The sequence below is a fragment of the Rutidosis leptorrhynchoides genome, chromosome 4 (assembly GCF_046630445.1).
Source record: "Rutidosis leptorrhynchoides isolate AG116_Rl617_1_P2 chromosome 4, CSIRO_AGI_Rlap_v1, whole genome shotgun sequence".
NCBI lineage: Eukaryota > Viridiplantae > Streptophyta > Magnoliopsida > Asterales > Asteraceae > Rutidosis > Rutidosis leptorrhynchoides.
In genome coordinates this window covers 410,155,550-410,165,991 of record NC_092336.1, presented here as the reverse complement: position 1 = coordinate 410,165,991, position 10,442 = coordinate 410,155,550, and positions in this window count along the sequence as shown.

Below are 10,442 nucleotides of genomic sequence, written 5' to 3'. Positions count from 1 at the left end.
CCATCAAAGGATGGAAGTAACAAGATTTCATGAAGATACAACAACAAACAACAAGTAACAAATAAAATGATGATGAACTTGATGATTTTTAAAGGAAAAAGAAGAAAGAAAAGTAATGTTTCTTACTTACAAAGTAGAGAGAAAATAGTAGTGCAAGTATGTGTGTGTGGAAAATGAAATGATACTTGCAAATAAGTAACAAAATTGAAAAAAAAGGACTCACTCCCATGCTTGAAAGCCTACGGTTTTGGGGGTTTAAAGAGGGAAGTCAAAAGCCAACTTTCAACTATTGGGAGATGGTGTAAGCTTAAAATGGATTAAAGTTAAATGTATGGGAAAGAGGTCTTGCATGCTTGAAACATTTTTGTCTCCAACTTAGCTTAATTAATCTAGTTTAGTCTTAATGAATTACTAGCATAAAAGTGGGCTCCTAATAGTCCATTAAGAAAAGTAGGGTGGGCTTCCAAGTCCAAAAATAATAAGGGTCTAAGTAAGTAAGCAACAAATTAATAAAAGCCCAAGTAATTAACTACTTACATTAGTTAATTAAAAATGATTAATAATAATTAATCATGAACGTAAATAATATTATAAATATTATTCGTGAAAAGCGTGTTTCACAAAGACATGTCGGGCCATGGAAAGTCAATTACGGTGTTAAGTCCATTAAGGTAACTAGTAAGCATTAGTAAACACTAAGCTTAATTAAATAAGCCCTCAAGCCAAGTAATTGTTATAATAAATAAGAATAAAGTTTACGCAGTCATAATATTCAAATTACGACAAAATTTTAACGTGTACCAAGTACGTATCTCGTTTAAAACGATAAGTGACACCAACGGTCGTAAAAGCATTCGGGGATCAAGTTAAGTGATTACACACTTAATAGCATGTTGTAAGACATTAACGAGAGTAATTAATCATGATTAAAGATCCCAGAGCATAAGTTAGCTCAGTACGCACAAATACGCAGTTTCGTGAAAGCACAAAGCACAAAAGCAAGTCGAAAAAGTCGGGTCGTTACAAAGTTTTGTAAAATTCATACAACCGGTATATAAAGGTTTTTCAGCATCAACAAATAGTTGTTGTAATCTATCATGATACTTATCAGCAACATTATCCTCCATATCCAAATCGTCAAACATGTCATCAAAATTAACATTATTGTCACTATTGTATGAATCTTCTTCATTATCAGTATCGTTATCCGAAACAGACGGGTTAAGGTCAGCTAATGACTCACCATGAAAATACCAACATGTGTACCCTCTCATAAATCCGTGTGCAATTAAATGATTTTTGATATCGGTTGAATCAACATACCACCGTGCATTTTTGCATTTCTTACAAGGACAACTAATTGTGGTGTTTCCTTTTTCTAGTTGATCAGTCTCAGCAACTGTAATAAATTCATCAACATTATCCATAAACTCAGAGGTAGCGCGACCTATCTCGTACATCCAAGTATTCCGATCCATCTACAAGCAACATTGAAAAAGTTAATACATTATTAAAATAATAAAGAATGTAAAAAGTTGGAAAAGGGACTAGAACCCACAACCTCCTCTCTACCAAGCATCATCCTAACCATCTAAGCAATTGTGTTAACCTGAAAACTTTACATTTATTTTCTAAAAAAACTTCACGTATGGCCTACTGTTAAAAAAAACCCCAAATCAAAATCAATTGAGTTATCGATCATAATCACATTACCTCATTATCATTTTTGTGTTCTAAAAAAAACCGCGAAGTAACCCAAATCGCTTGAATCTGTAAACCCTAATTGTTCGATACTCAATTCAATTCCTGTTCTATTTTAGATTCGGTCTCTGCACGATTCTACTTTGCTACCATGGCTTACACAAAGCATCTTATTTCAAGAGAGTTTATTTCTAAGGTTAGTTCCTATCAGTAATTATAATTAATAATTAATTTTGTATATTTGATAATCTAAATTTATTCCTTTTTTTTTGTTCAGACTTTGAAATGGGCTTGGTTATGAGTTCGGTCAATTTCCTTGTTATTGTATATTGCGTATGTGTGATATGTTTGATGTATTATTCATAACACAATAATAAGACTGCATGTGTTTGAAATGATATTAAGGTCTATAAGCCTGTGCTTGCTGTACTATGATCTTAATTTATATATGCATGTGCTTAGATGTGTATCTTTTCTATTGCATTTGATGTGTATCTTTTCTATTGTATTTTGTGTACAGATGCAACAAAAAAATAAAAAAAGAAGTGTAAACAAACTGAAAAAGAAGTCAGCTGTTGTTTAGTTGAAGATTGAATTTGAAGAGTTTGGCCAAGCTATTGGAAAAAACCAAGCTATTTTTTTGAGCAACATTGGCGTTTTAACTAGGAGCATTTGTGATTTCCTTGTAAAGGATTGGAAGCATGTGTCTCCTGATCAGAAACAAACTTTATGGAGCAAAATAAAGGTATTTAAAATCTAAGATTTTATTTAATTACTTTTTATTTATATATGTTACAACATTCAACACTTACATTAGTTTAAGTTATACAGGAACTTCATAATATTGAAGACGATTTTGCACGAAAAACAACACTGCAAAAATGCAACACATCGTTTACGAGATTCAAGCGCAAGTTAAGAACGTATATGGATGAAGGCAAGCTTCCTTATATGGAAGTAAAAGATTACGATTTCATAACTCCAGAAAAATAGAAATTGTTTTTGTGAAATCGAAGATACGCCTGCTAGACGAGTAAGTGCTATTCATTTGATTTGTATCAGGTTTGGAGGTACATTGTGATATTGTAACGCTTTGAAAAAGGCATTTAATTGCATTAAAACTGTGTAGGAACTAAGAGAAAAAGGAAGGCAAAATGCTTTCAAAAAAGGAAAAGAAAAGTATGCTCGAGTTGGTCGTTCGGGATATCGTGGGAAAAAAGCACAATGGGATACAGAAGCAAATGATCCTCATAAACGTACACCATACCACAATATCAAAGATCCTGCTGCGAGGTATTACGTGCTGGTTAGGATGAAGCAGGATGACAAAGGGAAGACGGCAGTATGCCCAGAAACATTTGCGCCGCTTATAGAGAAAATTGTAATATATTTATATTTGAATTGTTAGACTAACCAACTCATAATTTTTCTATAGTTGATTACTGATAATGCTAAAAACGAACATATATTTCATAGCATTATCCCTCAAGAAAGATAAGATTTTAGTTGCAACTGTTCTATATACAAGTGATATTCGTTTAAATAATAAAAGGTGAAGACAAAAGACAGATTCGACGAATTGAAGACGCAAACGACCAAAAAGCTCAAAAGTACAAAGTACAATCAAAATGGTTCAAATTATTGATAAGAAACGTCTCAATATTACAAGAGTACAAAATGCGAAACGCAAAGTACAAGATATTAAATTATACGCAAGGACGTTCGAAAATCCAGAACCGGGACCAAAGTCAACTCTCAACGCTCGACGCAACGGACTAAAAATTACGAGTCAACTATGCACATAAATATAATATAATATTTAAATAATTATTAAAATTATTTATATATTATATATATATTATTATAAACCGTCGGCAAAGAAAGAAACAAAGACATGTGAACTCATACAGCTGGCCATGCGATCGCATGGCCAGGAAGAAGGAAAAGCATGCGATCGCATGGCCCTGAAAAGTTGGCCACATGCCTATAAATTCACAGTTTGGTGAACACAATACACATCTTTTTCCTTTCATCTATCAACGTATATATATTTATATTTATATTATAATTTTAATTTTAATTTTAAATTCTAATAATAAGGGTATGTTAGCGAATGTTGTAAGGGTGTAAGTCGAAATTCTGTCCGTGTAACGCTACGCTATTTTTAATCACTGTAAGTTATGGTTAATGTTATTTTTAATTTAATGTCTCGTAAGTAAGTTAGTATTATGCTTATTTAATGCCGAAATAATCGTGATGTTGGGCTAAATATTAAAATTAGGTAATTGGGCTTTGTACCATAATTGGGGTTTGGATAAAAGAACGACACTTGTGGAAATTAGACTATGGGCTATTAATGGGCTTTATATTAACTAAATGATACCTCGTTGATTTAATATATAGACTTATAATTTGACGTATTTATGTATAACCACATACGCTTAACTGGGCACGGTGGGCGGGATATCTATAAATACCAATAATTGTTCATTTTACCGGACACGGAACTGGATTAATAGTTAATAGACTTGTTGAAATAGGGGTGGATTACATTCAAGGGTAATTGGTGTAATTGTTAACAAAGTAGTAAAACCTTGGACTACACGCAGTCGATAACCTGGTATATTCATTAAACAAAGTATTAAGACCTTGTTACAATTCGAATCCCCAATTAGTTGGAATATTTAACTTCGGGAATAAGAATAATTTGACGAAGACTTTCGCACTTTATGATTATGACTGATGGACTATTATGGATAAATCCGTATGGACATATCGAATAATTCAGGACAAATGACAATTAACCCTTGGGAATAAATTAAAAATCAACACGTCAAACATCATGATTATGGAAATTTAAATAAGCATAATTTATATATTTCATATTTAATTGCACTTTTAATTATCACACTTTTATTTATTGTCATTTTATTTAATTGCACTTTTATTTATCGTACTCTTTAATTATCGCAATTTTATTTTATCGCACTTTTATTTATCGCAATTTCATTAACGTTATTTACTTTACATTTTAAATTAAGTCTTTTATATATTTAATATTTTACATTAGATTTTAACTGCGACTAAAGTTTTAAAAATCGACAAACCGGTCATTAAACGGTAAAAACCCCCTTTTATAATAATAATACTACTCTTATATATTTTTGTATTTTTACAATTATAAGTTAAAAATATAGCGTTAAGCTTGTTTAAAAGATCCCTGTAGAACGAACCGGACTTAAAAAAAACTACACTACTGTACGATTAGGTACACTGCCTATAAGTGTTGTAGCAAGGTTTAGGTATATCCATTCTATAAATAAATAAATATCTTGTGTAAAATTGTATCATATTTAATAGTATTTCCTTGTAAAAATTAATACTATTTCATAGCACACCTCGCACACATCAAGTATTTTTGGCGCCGCTGCCGGGGACACTAAAACGCCGGAAGCGAAACGCTATATATAAGGGAAAAAAAGATTTTTATTAATTTTTAGTTTACTTTTATAAAAATACGCGTTTATAAAAATACGTTTTAAGTATACGAAAATATAAAAAGAAAAGAAAAACAAAATATTTATATATTTTTAATAGTTTGTTATATATATATAAAATTATAAAGTTTCTTTATTTTTATTTTAGTTTTTAAAATTAAATTTTTATTTAAGTTATATAAATATTATATATATATATTTAAAACTGAAAACTGAAAAAAAATATATAAAAACCACGAGGCCCGGTACTGTAGCAGCCCAACTCTGGCCCGAAACCCTAGCTCATGCGATCGCATGAGCCCGAAAGCAAAACTTCATGCGATCGCATGATCGTACCTGACACGCCACAGTTTGACCTAATCCAGCATTAATTACGGAGTATATTATTATTATTATTATTTAATTAAACCCTAATTAGGTTTTTATTTATTTATTATTTAGCTTAGTTTTATTAATTACTTTGTATTTTTAGTTTATTTAGTTTTATTAATATATATAAATTAATAGTTTTATAAAGTAAATAATATAAAAATAATATTTTTATAAAATTGTACTTTTTACAACTTTAAGTTTTATTTTTATATTTTGTATCTTTTTATTTATTTTAGCGTAATTTTTGTATTTTTCGCTCGTAATTAGTTTTAAGATATAGTTTTTGCCATAGTTATTTTTTATTTCTAGATTTCTAGGCTTTGGGGGAAAAATCCCTTAAGTGCTTTTTCTTTAGACTAAGATTTAGGTGCTTTAGAATTTTGCGACGCCGTTTTTATATTTTAGTACCTTTCTAAGTTATTGCCATTTGGGATATAGTTTTTTTTAAGCTTTAATATTTTTAGACGCAAATTTTAATTCTTAAATTTTAGTTCCTTTTTAAGTATCGACGCGCTACTTTCTTATTTTTATTTTTCGACACCTACTATTTTTTTTTCGACCTTTTATTTTTCAACGTTTTTCGATGCGCTCTTTTTCTTTCTTATTTTTCGCCACTCTAGTTTATAGGACATAGATTTTTTTTTCTATTTCTTATCTATAATTTCTTTAAATTTCAACGAAAAATTATTTTAAGTGGTTAAATTGATAGACATCCAAATTTTCTGCTTCGTAGTAATAGTTGGATTTGTTAGTGGCTGAGTTGTGAGCTTCCGATTTAAAGGGTTCTGGCTCCCTGCTACATCTATTGGCTATTCGAAACGTGGGCAAAAACAGAAAAGTCTATTAATTTGATAACTTATATAATTTTTATTTTTATAACTAATAGGATATTCAGTGAATGCAACGAGCAAAACGTTCACCACCTTTTGTACGTTCACCACCTATAACTAGATCAAGACATCTAGCAAATATTGTCGCCATTGATTTTTCTTTAGAATCGTCATCCAGTCGACCAAGTACTCCAATTCAAATTTCCGATAATCCATTTTTTGAACCCGACCTCACAATTGAGAATCCGGAGAATATTCAGGGACCATTCATAGATCCTGAACCATTAATCTTTCCTCCGGAACCACCAATCATTCAAACAGAGATTGTCGAGGAACCAACCATTAAATCAGAATCCTATAGTGATTCAGATTCAACAAATTCAATCATGGAAAATCTGGAACCTCTAAGTATGGAAGACCGAATGCGAGCTAAACGCACTGGCCAAGGTCATGCAATTACTCAACCAGAAATTAATGCGCCAGATTATGAAATCAAAGGACAAATCCTACACATGGTATGTAGTGACCCGAACTTTTCCATGTTTATATATATTAATTGAGATTGATATTTACATGATTAAATGTTTCCAACATGTTAAGCAATCAAACTTGTTAAGACTTGATTAATTGAAATATGTTTCATATAGACAATTGACCACCCAAGTTGACCGGTGATTCACGAACGTTAAAACTTGTAAAAACTATATGATGACATATATATGGATATATATATATAGTTAACATCATACTATGATAATTAAACATATCATTAAGTATATTAACAATGAACTACATATGTAAAAACAAGACTATTAACTTAATGATTTTTAAACGAGACATATATGTAACGATTATCGTTGTAAAGACATTTAATGTATATATATCATATTAAGAGATATTCATACATGATAATATCATGATAATATAATAATTTAAAATCTCATTTGATATTATAAACATTGGGTTAACAACATTTAACAAGATCGTTAACCTAAAGGTTTCAAAACAACACTTACATGTAACGACTAACGATGACTTAACGACTCAGTTAAAATGTATATACATGTAGTGTTTTAATATGTATTTATACACTTTTGAAAGACTTCAATACACTTATAAAAAAACTTCTACTTAACAAAAATGCTTACAATTACATCCTCGTTCAGTTTCATCAACAATTCTACTCGTATGCACCCGTATTCGTACTCGTACAATACACAGGTTTTAGATGTATGTACTATTGGTATATACACTCCAATGATCAGCTCTTAGCAGCCCATGTGAGTCACCTAACACATGTGGGAACCATCATTTGGCAACTAGCATGAAATATCTCATAAAATTACAAAAATATGAGTAATCATTCATGACTTATTTACATGAAAACAAAATTACATATCCTTTATATCTAATCCATACACCAACGACCAAAAACACCTAAAAACACTTTCATTCTTCAATTTTCTTCATCTAATTGATCTCTCTCAAGTTCTATCTTCAAGTTCTAAGTGTTCTTCATATATTCTACAAGTTCTAGTTACATAAAATCAAGAATACTTTCAAGTTTGCTAGCTCACTTCCAATCTTGTAAGGTGATCATCCAACCTCAAGAAATCTTTGTTTTTTACAGTAGGTTATCATTCTAATACAAGGTAATAATCATATTCAAACTTTGGTTCAATTTCTAAAACTATAACAATCTTATTTCACGTGATGATCTTACTTGAACTTGTTTTCGTGTCATGATTCTGCTTCAAGAACTTCGAGCCATCCAAGGATCCGTTGAAGCTAGATCCATTTTTCTATTTTCCAGTAGGTTTATCCAAGGAACTTAAGGTAGTAATGATGTTCATAACATCATTCGATTCATACATATAAAGCTATCTTATTCGAAGGTTTAAACTTGTAATCACTAGAACATAGTTTAGTTAATTCTAAACTTGTTCGCAAACAAAAGTTAATCCTTCTAACTTGACTTTTAAAATCAACTAAACACATGTTCTATATCTATATGATATGCTAACTTAATGATTTAAAACCTGAAAACACAAAAAACACCGTAAAACCGGATTTACGCCATCGTAGTAACACCGCGGGCTGTTTTGGGTTAGTTAATTAAAAACTATGATCAACTTTGATTTAAAAGTTGTTATTCTGAGAAAATGATTTTTATTATGAACATGAAACTATATCCAAAAAATTATGGTTAAACTCAAAGTGGAAGTATGTTTGCTAAAATGGTCATGTAGACGTCGTTCTTTCGACTGAAATGACTACCTTTACAAAAATGACTTGTAACTTATTTTTCTTACTATAAACTTATACGTTTTCTGTTTAGATTAATAAAATAGAGTTCAATATGAAACCATAGCAATTTGATTCACTCAAAACGGATTTAAAATGAAGAAGTTATGGGTAAAACAAGATTGGATAATTTTTCTCATTTTAGCTACGTGAAAATTGATAACAAATCTATTCCAACCATAACTTAATCAACTTGTATTGTATATTATGTAATCTTGAGATACCATAGACACGTATACAATGTTTCGACCTATCATGTCGACACATCTATATATATTTCGGAACAACCATAGACACTCTATATGTGAATGTTGGAGTTAGCTATACAGGGTTGAGGTTGATTCCAAAATATATATAGTTTGAGTTGTGATCAATACTGAGATACGTATACACTGGGTCGTGGATTGATTCAAGATAATATTTATCGATTTATTTCTGTACATCTAACTGTGGACAACTAGTTGTAGGTTACTAACGAGGACAGCTGACTTAATAAACTTAAAACATCAAAATATATTAAAAGTGTTGTAAATATATTTTGAACATACTTTGACATATATGTATATATTGTTATAGATTCGTGAATCAACCAGTGGCCAAGTCTTACTTCCCGACGAAGTAAAAATCTGTGAAAGTGAGTTATAGTCCCACTTTTAAAATCTAATATTTTTGAGATGAGAATACATGCAGGTTTTATAAATGATTTACAAAATAGACACAAGTACGTGAAACTACATTCTATGGTTGAATTATCGAAATCGAATATGCCCCTTTTTATTAAGTCTGGTAATCTAAGAATTAGGGAACAGACACCCTAATTGACGCGAATCCTAAAGATAGATCTATTGGGCCTAACAAACCCCATCCAAAGTACCGGATGCTTTAGTACTTCGAAATTTATATCATATCCGAAGGGTGTCCCGGAATGATGGGGATATTCTTATATATGCATCTTGTTAATGTCGGTTACCAGGTGTTCACCATATGAATGAATTTTATCTCTATGTATGGGATGTGTATTGAAATATGAAATCTTGTGGTCTATTATTATGATTTGATATATATAGGTTAAACCTATAACTCACCAACATTTTTGTTGACGTTTTAAGCATGTTTATTCTCAGGTGATTATTAAGAGCTTCCACTATCGCATACTTAAATAAGGACGAGATTTGGAGTCCATGCTTGTATGATATTGTGTAAAAACTGCATTCAAGAAACTTATTTTGTTGTAACATATTTGTATTGTAAACCATTATGTAATGGTCGTGTGTAAACAGGATATTTTAGATTATCATTATTTGATAATCTACGTAAAGCTTTTTAAACCTTTATTGATGAAATAAAGGTTATGGTTTGTTTTAAAATGAATGCAGTCTTTGAAAAACGTCTCATATAGAGGTCAAAACCTCGCAACAAAATCAATTAATATGGAACGTTTTTAATCAATAAGAACGGGACATTTCAGTTGGTATCCGAGCGTTGGTCTTAGAGAACCAGAATTTTGCATTAGTGTGTCTTATCGAGTTTGTTAGGATGCATTAGTGAGTCTGGACTTCGACCGTGTTTACTTGAAAAATGATTGCTTAACAAATTTTGTTGGAAAGTATATATTTTTAACATGTGAATATTATGTGATATATTAATCTCTTAACGCGTTTGATATTATGTGATAGATGTCTACCTCTAGAAAAAGTCCCATTGACTCACCTAATAATAATGAAGAGTCAAATGTAAA